This window comes from Hyla sarda, chromosome 1 (assembly GCF_029499605.1).
Source record: "Hyla sarda isolate aHylSar1 chromosome 1, aHylSar1.hap1, whole genome shotgun sequence".
Classification (NCBI taxonomy): Eukaryota; Metazoa; Chordata; class Amphibia; order Anura; family Hylidae; genus Hyla; species Hyla sarda.
In genome coordinates this window covers 191,788,472-191,804,405 of record NC_079189.1, presented here as the reverse complement: position 1 = coordinate 191,804,405, position 15,934 = coordinate 191,788,472, and the positions used below count along the sequence as shown (strand labels likewise).

Below are 15,934 nucleotides of genomic sequence, written 5' to 3'. Positions count from 1 at the left end.
TATACCTCAAAGGCACTATTTTGCATTGTGGAGAAAATTGTTTTACATATCCGGTTAGCATTTCATGCCAGTATAGTGTTTGGTTTTCATTTTGAAAATTTTGAAGTTTTTTTTTCTTTATAAAAAGAGACATTTTTACACATGAAAAACCATTCCTATTATTGGGGACATCTTACAATGCTGTGCTCTACACAACCATCTACACAACCATCAATGCACTAAGTGTGTTAGCTGAACTAGCTCTGTTGGGAGAGCGTTTGACTAAATATCCCTGCTTTGATCCTTGGTTTCAGCAGTTTCATTTTAACTCAAAATCCACTAAAGTGAGTTAAATCGTTGATGCGTTTAGAGTTTGGCAGCTTAGGTTAAATACCTCAAAAGCCCCATGTTGCATTGTGGTGAATATAATTTTACAAATCCCGTTAGCATTCCATGCCAGTACAGTGTGTAGTTTTCATTCTGAAATTTTTTGAAGATTTTTAGTCTCTATATAAAAAACATCTGTCAGAAGTGGGATTCGAACCCACGCCTCCAGAGGAGACTGCGACCTGAACGCAGCGCCTTAGACCGCTCGGCCATCCTGACTTTGCTTTATATTACACCTCCATCAATGCAAAAAAAAAAGAAGCCATGCGAGCTGTAAAACCGTTGTTTTAACACATGAAAAAACATCCCTATCGTTGGGGACATTTTACAACACTGTGCCCTACACCACCATCTGTCAACTAGGTGAATTAGCCGAAATAGCTCAGTTGGGAGAGCGTTAGACTGAAGATCTAAAGGTCCCTGGTTTGATCCCGGGTTTCGGCAGTTTCCTTATGTCTCAAAATCAACTGAAGTAAGTTAAGTCGTTGATGCGTTTAGAGTTTTAGCAGCTTAGTTAATATACCTCATAGGCACTATTTTGCATTGTGGAGAAAATTGTTTTACATATCCCGTTAGCATTTCATGCCAGTACAGTGTTTGATTTTCATTTTGAAAATTTTGAAGTTTTTTTTTCTTTATAAAAAGAGACATTTTTACACATGAAAAACCATTCCTATTATTGGGGACATCTTACAATGCTGTGCTCTACACAACCATCTACACAACCATCAATGCACTAAGTGTGTTAGCTGAACTAGCTCTGTTTGGAGAGCGTTTAACTAAATATCCCTGCTTTGATCCTTGGTTTCAGCAGTTTCATTTTAACTCAAAATCCACTAAAGTGAGTTAAATCGTTGATGCGTTTAGAGTTTTGGCAGCTTAGGTAAAATACCTCAAAAGCCCTATGTTGCATTGTGGTGAATATAATTTTACAAATCCCGTTAGCATTCCATGCCAGTACAGTGTGTAGTTTTCATTCTGAAATTTTTTGAAGATTTTTAGTCTCTATATAAAAAACATCTGTCAGAAGTGGGATTCGAACCCACGCCTCCGAAAAAAAAAAAGAAGCCATGCGAGCTGTAAAACCGTTGTTTTAACACATGAAAAAACATCCCTATTGTTGGGGACATTTTACAACACTGTGCCCTACACCACCATCTGTCAACTAGGTGTATTAGCCGAAATAGCTCAGTTGGGAGAGCGTTAGACTGAAGATCTAAAGGTCCCTGGTTCGATCCCGGGTTTCGGCAGTTTCCTTATGTCTCAAAATCAACTGAAGTAAGTTAAGTCGTTGATGCGTTTAGAGTTTTAGCAGCTTAGTTAATATACCTCATAGGCACTATTTTGCATTGTGGAGAAAATTGTTTTACATATCCCGTTAGCATTTCATGCCAGTACAGTGTTTGGTTTTCATTTTGAAAATTTTGAAGTTTTTTTTTCTTTATAAAAAGAGACATTTTTACACATGAAAAACCATTCCTATTATTGGGGACATCTTACAATGCTGTGCTCTACACAACCATCTACACAACCATCAATGCACTAAGTGTGTTAGCTGAACTAGCTCTGTTGGGAGAGCGTTTGACTAAATATCCCTGCTTTGATCCTTGGTTTCAGCAGTTTCATTTTAACTCAAAATCCACTAAAGTGAGTTAAATCGTTGATGCGTTTAGAGTTTGGCAGCTTAGGTTAAATACCTCAAAAGCCCCATGTTGCATTGTGGTGAATATAATTTTACAAATCCCGTTAGCATTCCATGCCAGTACAGTGTGTAGTTTTCATTCTGAAATTTTTTGAAGATTTTTAGTCTCTATATAAAAAACATCTGTCAGAAGTGGGATTCGAACCCACGCCTCCAGAGGAGACTGCGACCTGAACGCAGCGCCTTAGACCGCTCGGCCATCCTGACTTTGCTTTATATTACACCTCCATCAATGCAAAAAAAAAAGAAGCCATGCGAGCTGTAAAACCGTTGTTTTAACACATGAAAAAACATCCCTATCGTTGGGGACATTTTACAACACTGTGCCCTATGCCACCATCTGTCAACTAGGTGTATTAGCCGAAATAGCTCAGTTGGGAGAGCGTTAGACTGAAGATCTAAAGGTCCCTGGTTCGATCCCGGGTTTCGGCAGTTTCCTTATGTCTCAAAATCAACTGAAGTAAGTTAAGTCGTTGATGCGTTTAGAGTTTTAGCAGCTTAGTTAATATACCTCATAGGCACTATTTTGCATTGTGGAGAAAATTGTTTTACATATCCCGTTAGCATTTCATGCCAGTACAGTGTTTGGTTTTCATTTTGAAAATTTTGAAGTTTTTTTTTCTTTATAAAAAGAGACATTTTTACACATGAAAAACCATTCCTATTATTGGGGACATCTTACAATGCTGTGCTCTACACAACCATCTACACAACCATCTACACAACCATCAATGCACTAAGTGTGTTAGCTGAACTAGCTCTGTTGGGAGAGCGTTTGACTAAATATCCCTGCTTTGATCCTTGGTTTCAGCAGTTTCATTTTAACTCAAAATCCACTAAAGTGAGTTAAATCGTTGATGCGTTTAGAGTTTTGGCAGCTTAGGTAAAATACCTCAAAAGCCCTATGTTGCATTGTGGTGAATATAATTTTACAAATCCCGTTAGCATTCCATGCCAGTACAGTGTGTAGTTTTCATTCTGAAATTTTTTGAAGATTTTTAGTCTCTATATAAAAAACATCTGTCAGAAGTGGGATTCAAACCCACGCCTCCAGAGGAGACTGCGACCTGAACACAGCGCCTTAGACCGCTTGGCCATCCTGACTTTGCTTTGTATTATACCTCCACCAATGCAAAAAAGAAGCCATGCGAGCTGTAAAACTGTTGTTTTAACACATGAAAAAACATCCCTATCGTTGGGGACATTTTACAACACTGTGCCCTACACCACCATCTGTCAACTAGGTGTATTAGCCGAAATAGCTCAGTTGGGAGAGCGTTAGACTGAAGATCTAAAGGTCCCTGGTTCGATCCCGGGTTTCGGCAGTTTCCTTATGTCTCAAAATCAACTGAAGTAAGTTAAGTCGTTGATGCGTTTAGAGTTTTAGCAGCTTAGTTAATATACCTCAAAGGCACTATTTTGCATTGTGGAGAAAATTGTTTTACATATCCCGTTAGCATTTCATGCCAGTACAGTGTTTGGTTTTCATTTTGAAAATTTTGAAGTTTTTTTTTCTTTATAAAAAGAGACATTTTTACACATGAAAAACCATTCCTATTATTGGGGACATCTTACAATGCTGTGCTCTACACAACCATCTACACAACCGTCAATGCAATAAGTGTGTTAGCTGAACTAGCTCTGTTGGGAAAGCGTTTGACTAAATATCCCTGCTTTGATCCTTGGTTTCAGCAGTTTCATTTTAACTCAAAATCCACTAAAGTGAGTTAAATCGTTGATGCGTTTAGAGTTTTGGCAGCTTAGGTAAAATACCTCAAAAGCCCTATGTTGCATTGTGGTGAATATAATTTTACAAATCCCGTTAGCATTCCATGCCAGTACAGTGTGTAGTTTTCATTCTGAAATTTTTTGAAGATTTTTAGTCTCTATATAAAAAACATCTGTCAGAAGTGGGATTCGAACCCACGCCTCCGAAAAAAAAAAAGAAGCCATGCGAGCTGTAAAACCGTTGTTTTAACACATGAAAAAACATCCCTATTGTTGGGGACATTTTACAACACTGTGCCCTACACCACCATCTGTCAACTAGGTGTATTAGCCGAAATAGCTCAGTTGGGAGAGCGTTAGACTGAAGATCTAAAGGTCCCTGGTTCGATCCCGGGTTTCGGCAGTTTCCTTATGTCTCAAAATCAACTGAAGTAAGTTAAGTCGTTGATGCGTTTAGAGTTTTAGCAGCTTAGTTAATATACCTCATAGGCACTATTTTGCATTGTGGAGAAAATTGTTTTACATATCCCGTTAGCATTTCATGCCAGTACAGTGTTTGGTTTTCATTTTGAAAATTTTGAATTTTTTTTTTCTTTATAAAAAGAGACATTTTTACACATGAAAAACCATTCCTAATATTGGGGACATCTTACAATGCTGTGCTCTACACAACCATCTACACAACCATCAATGCACTAAGTGTGTTAGCTGAACTAGCTCTGTTGGGAGAGCGTTTGACTAAATATCCCTGCTTTGATCCTTGGTTTCAGCAGTTTCATTTTAATTCAAAATCCACTAAAGTGAGTTAAATCGTTGATGCGTTTAGAGTTTGGCAGCTTAGGTTAAATACCTCAAAAGCCCCATGTTGCATTGTGGTGAATATAATTTTACAAATCCCGTTAGCATTCCATGCCAGTACAGTGTGTAGTTTTCATTCTGAAATTTTTTGAAGATTTTTAGTCTCTATATAAAAAACATCTGTCAGAAGTGGGATTCGAACCCACGCCTCCAGAGGAGACTGCGACCTGAACGCAGCGCCTTAGACCGCTCGGCCATCCTGACTTTGCTTTATATTACACCTCCATCAATGCAAAAAAAAAAGAAGCCATGCGAGCTGTAAAACCGTTGTTTTAACACATGAAAAAACATCCCTATCGTTGGGGACATTTTACAACACTGTGCCCTATGCCACCATCTGTCAACTAGGTGTATTAGCCGAAATAGCTCAGTTGGGAGAGCGTTAGACTGAAGATCTAAAGGTCCCTGGTTTGATCCCGGGTTTCGGCAGTTTCCTTATGTCTCAAAATCAACTGAAGTAAGTTAAGTCGTTGATGCGTTTAGAGTTTTAGCAGCTTAGTTAATATACCTCATAGGCACTATTTTGCATTGTGGAGAAAATTGTTTTACATATCCCGTTAGCATTTCATGCCAGTACAGTGTTTGGTTTTCATTTTGAAAATTTTGAAGTTTTTTTTTCTTTATAAAAAGAGACATTTTTACACATGAAAAACCATTCCTATTATTGGGGACATCTTACAATGCTGTGCTCTACACAACCATCTACACAACCATCAATGCACTAAGTGTGTTAGCTGAACTAGCTCTGTTGGGAGAGCGTTTGACTAAATATCCCTGCTTTGATCCTTGGTTTCAGCAGTTTCATTTTAACTCAAAATCCACTAAAGTGAGTTAAATCGTTGATGCGTTTAGAGTTTTGGCAGCTTAGGTAAAATACCTCAAAAGCCCTATGTTGCATTGTGGTGAATATAATTTTACAAATCCCGTTAGCATTCCATGCCAGTACAGTGTGTAGTTTTCATTCTGAAATTTTTTGAAGATTTTTAGTCTCTATATAAAAAACATCTGTCAGAAGTGGGATTCGAACCCACGCCTCCAGAGGAGACTGCGACCTGAACACAGCGCCTTAGACCGCTTGGCCATCCTGACTTTGCTTTGTATTATACCTCCACCAATGCAAAAAAGAAGCCATGCGAGCTGTAAAACCGTTGTTTTAACACATGAAAAAACATCCCTATCGTTGGGGACATTTTACAACACTGTGCCCTACACCACCATCTGTCAACTAGGTGTATTAGCCGAAATAGCTCAGTTGGGAGAGCGTTAGACTGAAGATCTAAAGGTCCCTGGTTCGATCCCGGGTTTCGGCAGTTTCCTTATGTCTCAAAATCAACTGAAGTAAGTTAAGTCGTTGATGCGTTTAGAGTTTTAGCAGCTTAGTTAATATACCTCAAAGGCACTATTTTGCATTGTGGAGAAAATTGTTTTACATATCCGGTTAGCATTTCATGCCAGTATAGTGTTTGGTTTTCATTTTGAAAATTTTGAAGTTTTTTTTTCTTTATAAAAAGAGACATTTTTACACATGAAAAACCATTCCTATTATTGGGGACATCTTACAATGCTGTGCTCTACACAACCATCTACACAACCGTCAATGCACTAAGTGTGTTAGCTGAACTAGCTCTGTTGGGAGAGCGTTTGACTGCTTTGATCCTTGGTTTCAGCAGTTTCATTTTAACTCAAAATCCACTAAAGTGAGTTAAATCGTTGATGCGTTTAGAGTTTTGGCAGCTTAGGTAAAATACCTCAAAAGCCCTATGTTGCATTGTGGTGAATATAATTTTACAAATCCCGTTAGCATTCCATGCCAGTACAGTGTGTAGTTTTCATTCTGAAATTTTTTGAAGATTTTTAGTCTCTATATAAAAAACATCTGTCAGAAGTGGGATTCGAACCCACGTCTCCAGAGGAGACTGCGACCTGAACGCAGCGCCTTAGACCGCTCGGCCATCCTGACTTGGCTTTGTTTTACACCTCCACCAATGCAAAAAAAAAAGAAGCCATGCGAACTGTAAAACCGTTGTTTTAACACATGAAAAAACATCCCTATCGTTGGGGACATTTTACAACACTGTGCCCTACACCACCATCTGTCAACTAGGTGAATTAGCCGAAATAGCTCAGTTGGGAGAGCGTTAGACTGAAGATCTAAAGGTCCCTGGTTTGATCCCGGGTTTCGGCAGTTTCCTTATGTCTCAAAATCAACTGAAGTAAGTTAAGTCGTTGATGCGTTTAGAGTTTTAGCAGCTTAGTTAATATACCTCATAGGCACTATTTTGCATTGTGGAGAAAATTGTTTTACATATCCCGTTAGCATTTCATGCCAGTACAGTGTTTGGTTTTCATTTTGAAAATTTTGAAGTTTTTTTTTCTTTATAAAAAGAGACATTTTTACACATGAAAAACCATTCCTATTATTGGGGACATCTTACTATGCTGTGCTCTACACAACCATCTACACAACCATCAATGCACTAAGTGTGTTAGCTGAACTAGCTCTGTTGGGAGAGCGTTTGACTAAATATCCCTGCTTTGATCCTTGGTTTCAGCAGTTTCATTTTAACTCAAAATCCACTAAAGTGAGTTAAATCGCTGATGCGTTTAGAGTTTTGGCAGCTTAGGTAAAATACCTCAAAAGCCCTATGTTGCATTGTGGTGAATATAATTTTACAAATCCCGTTAGCATTCCATGCCAGTACAGTGTGTAGTTTTCATTCCGAAATTTTTTGAAGATTTTTAGTCTCTATATAAAAAACATCTGTCAGAAGTGGGATTCGAACCCACGCCTCCAGAGGAGACTGCGACCTGAACACAGCGCCTTAGACCGCTCGGCCATCCTGACTTTCCTTTGTATTACACCTCCACCAATGCGAAAAAAAAAGAAGCCATGCGAGCTGTAAAACCGTTGTTTTAACACATGAAAAAACATCCCTATCATTGGGGACATTTTACAACACTGTGTATTAGCCGAAATAGCTCAGTTGGGAGAGCGTTAGACTGAAGATCTAAAGGTCCCTGGTTCGATCCCGGGTTTCGGCAGTTTCCTTATGTCTCAAAATCAACTGAAGTAAGTTAAGTCGTTGATGCGTTTAGAGTTTTAGCAGCTTAGTTAATATACCTCATAGGCACTATTTTGCATTGTGGAGAAAATTGTTTTACATATCCCGTTAGCATTTCATGCCAGTACAGTGTTTGGTTTTCATTTTGAAAATTTTGAATTTTTTTTTTCTTTATAAAAAGAGACATTTTTACACATGAAAAACCATTCCTAATATTGGGGACATCTTACAATGCTGTGCTCTACACAACCATCTACACAACCATCAATGCACTAAGTGTGTTAGCTGAACTAGCTCTGTTGGGAGAGCGTTTGACTAAATATCCCTGCTTTGATCCTTGGTTTCAGCAGTTTCATTTTAATTCAAAATCCACTAAAGTGAGTTAAATCGTTGATGCGTTTAGAGTTTGGCAGCTTAGGTTAAATACCTCAAAAGCCCCATGTTGCATTGTGGTGAATATAATTTTACAAATCCCGTTAGCATTCCATGCCAGTACAGTGTGTAGTTTTCATTCTGAAATTTTTTGAAGATTTTTAGTCTCTATATAAAAAACATCTGTCAGAAGTGGGATTCGAACCCACGCCTCCAGAGGAGACTGCGACCTGAACGCAGCGCCTTAGACCGCTCGGCCATCCTGACTTTGCTTTATATTACACCTCCATCAATGCAAAAAAAAAAGAAGCCATGCGAGCTGTAAAACCGTTGTTTTAACACATGAAAAAACATCCCTATCGTTGGGGACATTTTACAACACTGTGCCCTATGCCACCATCTGTCAACTAGGTGTATTAGCCGAAATAGCTCAGTTGGGAGAGCGTTAGACTGAAGATCTAAAGGTCCCTGGTTTGATCCCGGGTTTCGGCAGTTTCCTTATGTCTCAAAATCAACTGAAGTAAGTTAAGTCGTTGATGCGTTTAGAGTTTTAGCAGCTTAGTTAATATACCTCATAGGCACTATTTTGCATTGTGGAGAAAATTGTTTTACATATCCCGTTAGCATTTCATGCCAGTACAGTGTTTGGTTTTCATTTTGAAAATTTTGAAGTTTTTTTTTCTTTATAAAAAGAGACATTTTTACACATGAAAAACCATTCCTATTATTGGGGACATCTTACAATGCTGTGCTCTACACAACCATCTACACAACCATCAATGCACTAAGTGTGTTAGCTGAACTAGCTCTGTTGGGAGAGCGTTTGACTAAATATCCCTGCTTTGATCCTTGGTTTCAGCAGTTTCATTTTAACTCAAAATCCACTAAAGTGAGTTAAATCGTTGATGCGTTTAGAGTTTTGGCAGCTTAGGTAAAATACCTCAAAAGCCCTATGTTGCATTGTGGTGAATATAATTTTACAAATCCCGTTAGCATTCCATGCCAGTACAGTGTGTAGTTTTCATTCTGAAATTTTTTGAAGATTTTTAGTCTCTATATAAAAAACATCTGTCAGAAGTGGGATTCGAACCCACGCCTCCAGAGGAGACTGCGACCTGAACACAGCGCCTTAGACCGCTTGGCCATCCTGACTTTGCTTTGTATTATACCTCCACCAATGCAAAAAAGAAGCCATGCGAGCTGTAAAACCGTTGTTTTAACACATGAAAAAACATCCCTATCGTTGGAGACATTTTACAACACTGTGCCCTACACCACCATCTGTCAGCTAGGTGTATTAGCCGAAATAGCTCAGTTGGGAGAGCGTTAGACTGAAGATCTAAAGGTCCCTGGTTCGATCCCGGGTTTCGGCAGTTTCCTTATGTCTCAAAATCAACTGAAGTAAGTTAAGTCGTTGATGCGTTTAGAGTTTTAGCAGCTTAGTTAATATACCTCAAAGGCACTATTTTGCATTGTGGAGAAAATTGTTTTACATATCCGGTTAGCATTTCATGCCAGTATAGTGTTTGGTTTTCATTTTGAAAATTTTGAAGTTTTTTTTTCTTTATAAAAAGAGACATTTTTACACATGAAAAACCATTCCTATTATTGGGGACATCTTACAATGCTGTGCTCTACACAACCATCTACACAACCGTCAATGCACTAAGTGTGTTAGCTGAACTAGCTCTGTTGGGAGAGCGTTTGACTGCTTTGATCCTTGGTTTCAGCAGTTTCATTTTAACTCAAAATCCACTAAAGTGAGTTAAATCGTTGATGCGTTTAGAGTTTTGGCAGCTTAGGTAAAATACCTCAAAAGCCCTATGTTGCATTGTGGTGAATATAATTTTACAAATCCCGTTAGCATTCCATGCCAGTACAGTGTGTAGTTTTCATTCTGAAATTTTTTGAAGATTTTTAGTCTCTATATAAAAAACATCTGTCAGAAGTGGGATTCGAACCCACGTCTCCAGAGGAGACTGCGACCTGAACGCAGCGCCTTAGACCGCTCGGCCATCCTGACTTGGCTTTGTTTTACACCTCCACCAATGCAAAAAAAAAAGAAGCCATGCGAACTGTAAAACCGTTGTTTTAACACATGAAAAAACATCCCTATCGTTGGGGACATTTTACAACACTGTGCCCTACACCACCATCTGTCAACTAGGTGAATTAGCCGAAATAGCTCAGTTGGGAGAGCGTTAGACTGAAGATCTAAAGGTCCCTGGTTTGATCCCGGGTTTCGGCAGTTTCCTTATGTCTCAAAATCAACTGAAGTAAGTTAAGTCGTTGATGCGTTTAGAGTTTTAGCAGCTTAGTTAATATACCTCATAGGCACTATTTTGCATTGTGGAGAAAATTGTTTTACATATCCCGTTAGCATTTCATGCCAGTACAGTGTTTGGTTTTCATTTTGAAAATTTTGAAGTTTTTTTTTCTTTATAAAAAGAGACATTTTTACACATGAAAAACCATTCCTATTATTGGGGACATCTTACTATGCTGTGCTCTACACAACCATCTACACAACCATCAATGCACTAAGTGTGTTAGCTGAACTAGCTCTGTTGGGAGAGCGTTTGACTAAATATCCCTGCTTTGATCCTTGGTTTCAGCAGTTTCATTTTAACTCAAAATCCACTAAAGTGAGTTAAATCGCTGATGCGTTTAGAGTTTTGGCAGCTTAGGTAAAATACCTCAAAAGCCCTATGTTGCATTGTGGTGAATATAATTTTACAAATCCCGTTAGCATTCCATGCCAGTACAGTGTGTAGTTTTCATTCCGAAATTTTTTGAAGATTTTTAGTCTCTATATAAAAAACATCTGTCAGAAGTGGGATTCGAACCCACGCCTCCAGAGGAGACTGCGACCTGAACACAGCGCCTTAGACCGCTCGGCCATCCTGACTTTCCTTTGTATTACACCTCCACCAATGCGAAAAAAAAAGAAGCCATGCGAGCTGTAAAACCGTTGTTTTAACACATGAAAAAACATCCCTATCATTGGGGACATTTTACAACACTGTGTATTAGCCGAAATAGCTCAGTTGGGAGAGCGTTAGACTGAAGATCTAAAGGTCCCTGGTTCGATCCCGGGTTTCGGCAGTTTCCTTATGTCTCAAAATCAACTGAAGTAAGTTAAGTCGTTGATGCGTTTAGAGTTTTAGCAGCTTAGTTAATATACCTCATAGGCACTATTTTGCATTGTGGAGAAAATTGTTTTACATATCCCGTTAGCATTTCATGCCAGTACAGTGTTTGGTTTTCATTTTGAAAATTTTGAATTTTTTTTTTCTTTATAAAAAGAGACATTTTTACACATGAAAAACCATTCCTAATATTGGGGACATCTTACAATGCTGTGCTCTACACAACCATCTACACAACCATCAATGCACTAAGTGTGTTAGCTGAACTAGCTCTGTTGGGAGAGCGTTTGACTAAATATCCCTGCTTTGATCCTTGGTTTCAGCAGTTTCATTTTAATTCAAAATCCACTAAAGTGAGTTAAATCGTTGATGCGTTTAGAGTTTGGCAGCTTAGGTTAAATACCTCAAAAGCCCCATGTTGCATTGTGGTGAATATAATTTTACAAATCCCGTTAGCATTCCATGCCAGTACAGTGTGTAGTTTTCATTCTGAAATTTTTTGAAGATTTTTAGTCTCTATATAAAAAACATCTGTCAGAAGTGGGATTCGAACCCACGCCTCCAGAGGAGACTGCGACCTGAACGCAGCGCCTTAGACCGCTCGGCCATCCTGACTTTGCTTTATATTACACCTCCATCAATGCAAAAAAAAAAGAAGCCATGCGAGCTGTAAAACCGTTGTTTTAACACATGAAAAAACATCCCTATCGTTGGGGACATTTTACAACACTGTGCCCTATGCCACCATCTGTCAACTAGGTGTATTAGCCGAAATAGCTCAGTTGGGAGAGCGTTAGACTGAAGATCTAAAGGTCCCTGGTTTGATCCCGGGTTTCGGCAGTTTCCTTATGTCTCAAAATCAACTGAAGTAAGTTAAGTCGTTGATGCGTTTAGAGTTTTAGCAGCTTAGTTAATATACCTCATAGGCACTATTTTGCATTGTGGAGAAAATTGTTTTACATATCCCGTTAGCATTTCATGCCAGTACAGTGTTTGGTTTTCATTTTGAAAATTTTGAAGTTTTTTTTTCTTTATAAAAAGAGACATTTTTACACATGAAAAACCATTCCTATTATTGGGGACATCTTACAATGCTGTGCTCTACACAACCATCTACACAACCATCAATGCACTAAGTGTGTTAGCTGAACTAGCTCTGTTGGGAGAGCGTTTGACTAAATATCCCTGCTTTGATCCTTGGTTTCAGCAGTTTCATTTTAACTCAAAATCCACTAAAGTGAGTTAAATCGTTGATGCGTTTAGAGTTTTGGCAGCTTAGGTAAAATACCTCAAAAGCCCTATGTTGCATTGTGGTGAATATAATTTTACAAATCCCGTTAGCATTCCATGCCAGTACAGTGTGTAGTTTTCATTCTGAAATTTTTTGAAGATTTTTAGTCTCTATATAAAAAACATCTGTCAGAAGTGGGATTCGAACCCACGCCTCCAGAGGAGACTGCGACCTGAACACAGCGCCTTAGACCGCTTGGCCATCCTGACTTTGCTTTGTATTATACCTCCACCAATGCAAAAAAGAAGCCATGCGAGCTGTAAAACCGTTGTTTTAACACATGAAAAAACATCCCTATCGTTGGGGACATTTTACAACACTGTGCCCTACACCACCATCTGTCAACTAGGTGTATTAGCCGAAATAGCTCAGTTGGGAGAGCGTTAGACTGAAGATCTAAAGGTCCCTGGTTCGATCCCGGGTTTCGGCAGTTTCCTTATGTCTCAAAATCAACTGAAGTAAGTTAAGTCGTTGATGCGTTTAGAGTTTTAGCAGCTTAGTTAATATACCTCAAAGGCACTATTTTGCATTGTGGAGAAAATTGTTTTACATATCCGGTTAGCATTTCATGCCAGTATAGTGTTTGGTTTTCATTTTGAAAATTTTGAAGTTTTTTTTTCTTTATAAAAAGAGACATTTTTACACATGAAAAACCATTCCTATTATTGGGGACATCTTACAATGCTGTGCTCTACACAACCATCTACACAACCGTCAATGCACTAAGTGTGTTAGCTGAACTAGCTCTGTTGGGAGAGCGTTTGACTGCTTTGATCCTTGGTTTCAGCAGTTTCATTTTAACTCAAAATCCACTAAAGTGAGTTAAATCGTTGATGCGTTTAGAGTTTTGGCAGCTTAGGTAAAATACCTCAAAAGCCCTATGTTGCATTGTGGTGAATATAATTTTACAAATCCCGTTAGCATTCCATGCCAGTACAGTGTGTAGTTTTCATTCTGAAATTTTTTGAAGATTTTTAGTCTCTATATAAAAAACATCTGTCAGAAATGGGATTCGAACCCACGCCTCCAGAGGAGACTGCGACCTGAACACAGCGCCTTAGACCGCTTGGCCATCCTGCCTTTGCTTTGTTTTACACCTCCACCAATGCAAAAAAAAAAGAAGCCATGCGAGCTGTAAAACCGTTGTTTTAACACATGAAAAAACATCCCTATCGTTGGGGACATTTTACAACACTGTGCCCTACACCACCATCTGTCAACTAGGTGAATTAGCCGAAATAGCTCAGTTGGGAGAGCGTTAGACTGAAGATCTAAAGGTCCCTGGTTTGATCCCGGGTTTCGGCAGTTTCCTTATGTCTCAAAATCAACTGAAGTAAGTTAAGTCGTTGATGCGTTTAGAGTTTTAGCAGCTTAGTTAATATACCTCATAGGCACTATTTTGCATTGTGGAGAAAATTGTTTTACATATCCCGTTAGCATTTCATGCCAGTACAGTGTTTGATTTTCATTTTGAAAATTTTGAAGTTTTTTTTTCTTTATAAAAAGAGACATTTTTACACATGAAAAACCATTCCTATTATTGGGGACATCTTACTATGCTGTGCTCTACACAACCATCTACACAACCATCAATGCACTAAGTGTGTTAGCTGAACTAGCTCTGTTGGGAGAGCGTTTGACTAAATATCCCTGCTTTGATCCTTGGTTTCAGCAGTTTCATTTTAACTCAAAATCCACTAAAGTGAGTTAAATCGTTGATGCGTTTAGAGTTTGGCAGCTTAGGTTAAATACCTCAAAAGCCCTATGTTGCATTGTGGTGAATATAATTTTACAAATCCCGTTAGCATTCCATGCCAGTACAGTGTGTAGTTTTCATTCAGAAATTTTTTGAAGATTTTTAGTCTCTATATAAAAAACATCTGTCAGAAGTGGGATTCGAACCCACGCCTCCAGAGGAGACTGCGACCTGAACGCAGCGCCTTAGACCGCTCGGCCATCCTGACTTTGCTTTGTATTACATCTCCACCAATGCAAAAAAGAAGCCATGCGAGCTGTAAAACCGTTGTTTTAACACATGAAAAAACATCCCTATCGTTCGGGACATTTTACAACACTGTGCCCTACACCACCATCTGTCAACTAGGTGTATTAGCCGAAATAGCTCAGTTGGGAGAGCGTTAGACTGAAGATCTAAAGGTCCCTGGTTCGATCCCGGGTTTCGGCAGTTTCCTTATGTCTCAAAATCAACTGAAGTAAGTTAAGTCGTTGATGCGTTTAGAGTTTTAGCAGCTTAGTTAATATACCTCAAAGGCACTATTTTGCATTGTGGAGAAAATTGTTTTACATATCCGGTTAGCATTTCATGCCAGTACAGTGTTTGGTTTTCATTTTGAAAATTTTGAAGTTTTTTTTTCTTTATAAAAAGAGACATTTTTACACATGAAAAACCATTCCTATTATTGGGGACATCTTACAATGCTGTGCTCTACACAACCGTCAATGCACTAAGTGTGTTAGCTGAACTAGCTCTGTTGGGAGAGCGTTTGACTGCTTTGATCCTTGGTTTCAGCAGTTTCATTTTAACTCAAAATCCACTAAAGTGAGTTAAATCGTTGATGCGTTTAGAGTTTTGGGAGCTTAGGTAAAATACCTCAAAAGCCCTATGTTGCATTGTGGTGAATATAATTTTACAAATCCCGTTAGCATTCCATGCCAGTACAGTGTGTAGTTTTCATTCTGAAATTTTTTGAAGATTTTTAGTCTCTATATAAAAAACATCTGTCAGAAATGGGATTCGAACCCACGCCTCCAGAGGAGACTGCGACCTGAACGCAGCGCCTTAGACCGCTCGGCCATCCTGCCTTTGCTTTGTTTTACACCTCCACCGATGCAAAAAAAAAAGAAGCCATGCGAGCTGTAAAACCGTTGTTTTAACACATGAAAAAACATCCCTATCGTTGGGGACATTTTACAACACTGTGCCCTACACCACCATCTGTCAACTAGGTGAATTAGCCGAAATAGCTCAGTTGGGAGAGCGTTAGACTGAAGATCTAAAGGTCCCTGGTTTGATCCCGGGTTTCGGCAGTTTCCTTATGTCTCAAAATCAACTGAAGTAAGTTAAGTCGTTGATGCGTTTAGAGTTTTAGCAGCTTAGTTACTATACCTCATAGGCACTATTTTGCATTGTGGAGAAAATTGTTTTACATATCCCGTTAGCATTTCATGCCAGTACAGTGTTTGGTTTTCATTTTGAAAATTTTGAAGTTTTTTTTTCTTTATAAAAAGAGACATTTTTACACATGAAAAACCATTCCTATTATTGGGGACATCTTACTATGCTGTGCTCTACACAACCATCTACACAACCATCAATGCACTAAGTGTGTTAGCTGAACTAGCTCTGTTGGGAGAGCGTTTGACTAAATATCCCTGCTTTGATCCT

General features: G+C 38.8%; 33 non-coding genes across 33 annotated transcripts; 18 read left to right on the top strand and 15 right to left on the bottom strand.

Moving 5' to 3' along the window:
- Window positions 1-502: 502 nt before the first annotated feature.
- TRNAL-CAG (transfer RNA leucine (anticodon CAG)) lies at window positions 503-585 on the bottom strand. The gene has a single exon. It is a non-coding gene; the product is annotated as a tRNA-Leu (tRNA).
- A 152-nt stretch (window positions 586-737) lies between these two features.
- Window positions 738-810, top strand: TRNAF-GAA (transfer RNA phenylalanine (anticodon GAA)). The gene has a single exon. It is a non-coding gene; the product is annotated as a tRNA-Phe (tRNA).
- Window positions 811-1,543: 733 nt separating this feature from the next.
- Window positions 1,544-1,616, top strand: TRNAF-GAA (transfer RNA phenylalanine (anticodon GAA)). The gene has a single exon. It is a non-coding gene; the product is annotated as a tRNA-Phe (tRNA).
- A 576-nt stretch (window positions 1,617-2,192) lies between these two features.
- On the bottom strand, window positions 2,193-2,275 carry TRNAL-CAG (transfer RNA leucine (anticodon CAG)). The gene has a single exon. It is a non-coding gene; the product is annotated as a tRNA-Leu (tRNA).
- Window positions 2,276-2,427: 152 nt separating this feature from the next.
- Window positions 2,428-2,500, top strand: TRNAF-GAA (transfer RNA phenylalanine (anticodon GAA)). The gene has a single exon. It is a non-coding gene; the product is annotated as a tRNA-Phe (tRNA).
- Window positions 2,501-3,089: 589 nt separating this feature from the next.
- On the bottom strand, window positions 3,090-3,172 carry TRNAL-CAG (transfer RNA leucine (anticodon CAG)). Its single transcript has one exon. It is a non-coding gene; the product is annotated as a tRNA-Leu (tRNA).
- Window positions 3,173-3,320: 148 nt separating this feature from the next.
- On the top strand, window positions 3,321-3,393 carry TRNAF-GAA (transfer RNA phenylalanine (anticodon GAA)). Its single transcript has one exon. It is a non-coding gene; the product is annotated as a tRNA-Phe (tRNA).
- A 733-nt stretch (window positions 3,394-4,126) lies between these two features.
- On the top strand, window positions 4,127-4,199 carry TRNAF-GAA (transfer RNA phenylalanine (anticodon GAA)). Its single transcript has one exon. It is a non-coding gene; the product is annotated as a tRNA-Phe (tRNA).
- Window positions 4,200-4,775: 576 nt separating this feature from the next.
- Window positions 4,776-4,858, bottom strand: TRNAL-CAG (transfer RNA leucine (anticodon CAG)). Its single transcript has one exon. It is a non-coding gene; the product is annotated as a tRNA-Leu (tRNA).
- A 152-nt stretch (window positions 4,859-5,010) lies between these two features.
- TRNAF-GAA (transfer RNA phenylalanine (anticodon GAA)) lies at window positions 5,011-5,083 on the top strand. The gene has a single exon. It is a non-coding gene; the product is annotated as a tRNA-Phe (tRNA).
- A 577-nt stretch (window positions 5,084-5,660) lies between these two features.
- Window positions 5,661-5,743, bottom strand: TRNAL-CAG (transfer RNA leucine (anticodon CAG)). Its single transcript has one exon. It is a non-coding gene; the product is annotated as a tRNA-Leu (tRNA).
- Window positions 5,744-5,891: 148 nt separating this feature from the next.
- On the top strand, window positions 5,892-5,964 carry TRNAF-GAA (transfer RNA phenylalanine (anticodon GAA)). The gene has a single exon. It is a non-coding gene; the product is annotated as a tRNA-Phe (tRNA).
- Window positions 5,965-6,531: 567 nt separating this feature from the next.
- On the bottom strand, window positions 6,532-6,614 carry TRNAL-CAG (transfer RNA leucine (anticodon CAG)). Its single transcript has one exon. It is a non-coding gene; the product is annotated as a tRNA-Leu (tRNA).
- Window positions 6,615-6,766: 152 nt separating this feature from the next.
- TRNAF-GAA (transfer RNA phenylalanine (anticodon GAA)) lies at window positions 6,767-6,839 on the top strand. The gene has a single exon. It is a non-coding gene; the product is annotated as a tRNA-Phe (tRNA).
- Window positions 6,840-7,416: 577 nt separating this feature from the next.
- Window positions 7,417-7,499, bottom strand: TRNAL-CAG (transfer RNA leucine (anticodon CAG)). Its single transcript has one exon. It is a non-coding gene; the product is annotated as a tRNA-Leu (tRNA).
- Window positions 7,500-7,623: 124 nt separating this feature from the next.
- TRNAF-GAA (transfer RNA phenylalanine (anticodon GAA)) lies at window positions 7,624-7,696 on the top strand. Its single transcript has one exon. It is a non-coding gene; the product is annotated as a tRNA-Phe (tRNA).
- Window positions 7,697-8,272: 576 nt separating this feature from the next.
- Window positions 8,273-8,355, bottom strand: TRNAL-CAG (transfer RNA leucine (anticodon CAG)). The gene has a single exon. It is a non-coding gene; the product is annotated as a tRNA-Leu (tRNA).
- A 152-nt stretch (window positions 8,356-8,507) lies between these two features.
- Window positions 8,508-8,580, top strand: TRNAF-GAA (transfer RNA phenylalanine (anticodon GAA)). The gene has a single exon. It is a non-coding gene; the product is annotated as a tRNA-Phe (tRNA).
- Window positions 8,581-9,157: 577 nt separating this feature from the next.
- TRNAL-CAG (transfer RNA leucine (anticodon CAG)) lies at window positions 9,158-9,240 on the bottom strand. Its single transcript has one exon. It is a non-coding gene; the product is annotated as a tRNA-Leu (tRNA).
- Window positions 9,241-9,388: 148 nt separating this feature from the next.
- Window positions 9,389-9,461, top strand: TRNAF-GAA (transfer RNA phenylalanine (anticodon GAA)). The gene has a single exon. It is a non-coding gene; the product is annotated as a tRNA-Phe (tRNA).
- A 567-nt stretch (window positions 9,462-10,028) lies between these two features.
- Window positions 10,029-10,111, bottom strand: TRNAL-CAG (transfer RNA leucine (anticodon CAG)). Its single transcript has one exon. It is a non-coding gene; the product is annotated as a tRNA-Leu (tRNA).
- Window positions 10,112-10,263: 152 nt separating this feature from the next.
- TRNAF-GAA (transfer RNA phenylalanine (anticodon GAA)) lies at window positions 10,264-10,336 on the top strand. Its single transcript has one exon. It is a non-coding gene; the product is annotated as a tRNA-Phe (tRNA).
- A 577-nt stretch (window positions 10,337-10,913) lies between these two features.
- Window positions 10,914-10,996, bottom strand: TRNAL-CAG (transfer RNA leucine (anticodon CAG)). The gene has a single exon. It is a non-coding gene; the product is annotated as a tRNA-Leu (tRNA).
- A 124-nt stretch (window positions 10,997-11,120) lies between these two features.
- Window positions 11,121-11,193, top strand: TRNAF-GAA (transfer RNA phenylalanine (anticodon GAA)). The gene has a single exon. It is a non-coding gene; the product is annotated as a tRNA-Phe (tRNA).
- A 576-nt stretch (window positions 11,194-11,769) lies between these two features.
- On the bottom strand, window positions 11,770-11,852 carry TRNAL-CAG (transfer RNA leucine (anticodon CAG)). The gene has a single exon. It is a non-coding gene; the product is annotated as a tRNA-Leu (tRNA).
- Window positions 11,853-12,004: 152 nt separating this feature from the next.
- TRNAF-GAA (transfer RNA phenylalanine (anticodon GAA)) lies at window positions 12,005-12,077 on the top strand. The gene has a single exon. It is a non-coding gene; the product is annotated as a tRNA-Phe (tRNA).
- Window positions 12,078-12,654: 577 nt separating this feature from the next.
- On the bottom strand, window positions 12,655-12,737 carry TRNAL-CAG (transfer RNA leucine (anticodon CAG)). Its single transcript has one exon. It is a non-coding gene; the product is annotated as a tRNA-Leu (tRNA).
- Window positions 12,738-12,885: 148 nt separating this feature from the next.
- TRNAF-GAA (transfer RNA phenylalanine (anticodon GAA)) lies at window positions 12,886-12,958 on the top strand. The gene has a single exon. It is a non-coding gene; the product is annotated as a tRNA-Phe (tRNA).
- An 802-nt stretch (window positions 12,959-13,760) lies between these two features.
- On the top strand, window positions 13,761-13,833 carry TRNAF-GAA (transfer RNA phenylalanine (anticodon GAA)). Its single transcript has one exon. It is a non-coding gene; the product is annotated as a tRNA-Phe (tRNA).
- A 576-nt stretch (window positions 13,834-14,409) lies between these two features.
- TRNAL-CAG (transfer RNA leucine (anticodon CAG)) lies at window positions 14,410-14,492 on the bottom strand. The gene has a single exon. It is a non-coding gene; the product is annotated as a tRNA-Leu (tRNA).
- A 148-nt stretch (window positions 14,493-14,640) lies between these two features.
- Window positions 14,641-14,713, top strand: TRNAF-GAA (transfer RNA phenylalanine (anticodon GAA)). The gene has a single exon. It is a non-coding gene; the product is annotated as a tRNA-Phe (tRNA).
- A 555-nt stretch (window positions 14,714-15,268) lies between these two features.
- TRNAL-CAG (transfer RNA leucine (anticodon CAG)) lies at window positions 15,269-15,351 on the bottom strand. Its single transcript has one exon. It is a non-coding gene; the product is annotated as a tRNA-Leu (tRNA).
- Window positions 15,352-15,503: 152 nt separating this feature from the next.
- On the top strand, window positions 15,504-15,576 carry TRNAF-GAA (transfer RNA phenylalanine (anticodon GAA)). Its single transcript has one exon. It is a non-coding gene; the product is annotated as a tRNA-Phe (tRNA).
- Window positions 15,577-15,934: the final 358 nt, after the last annotated feature.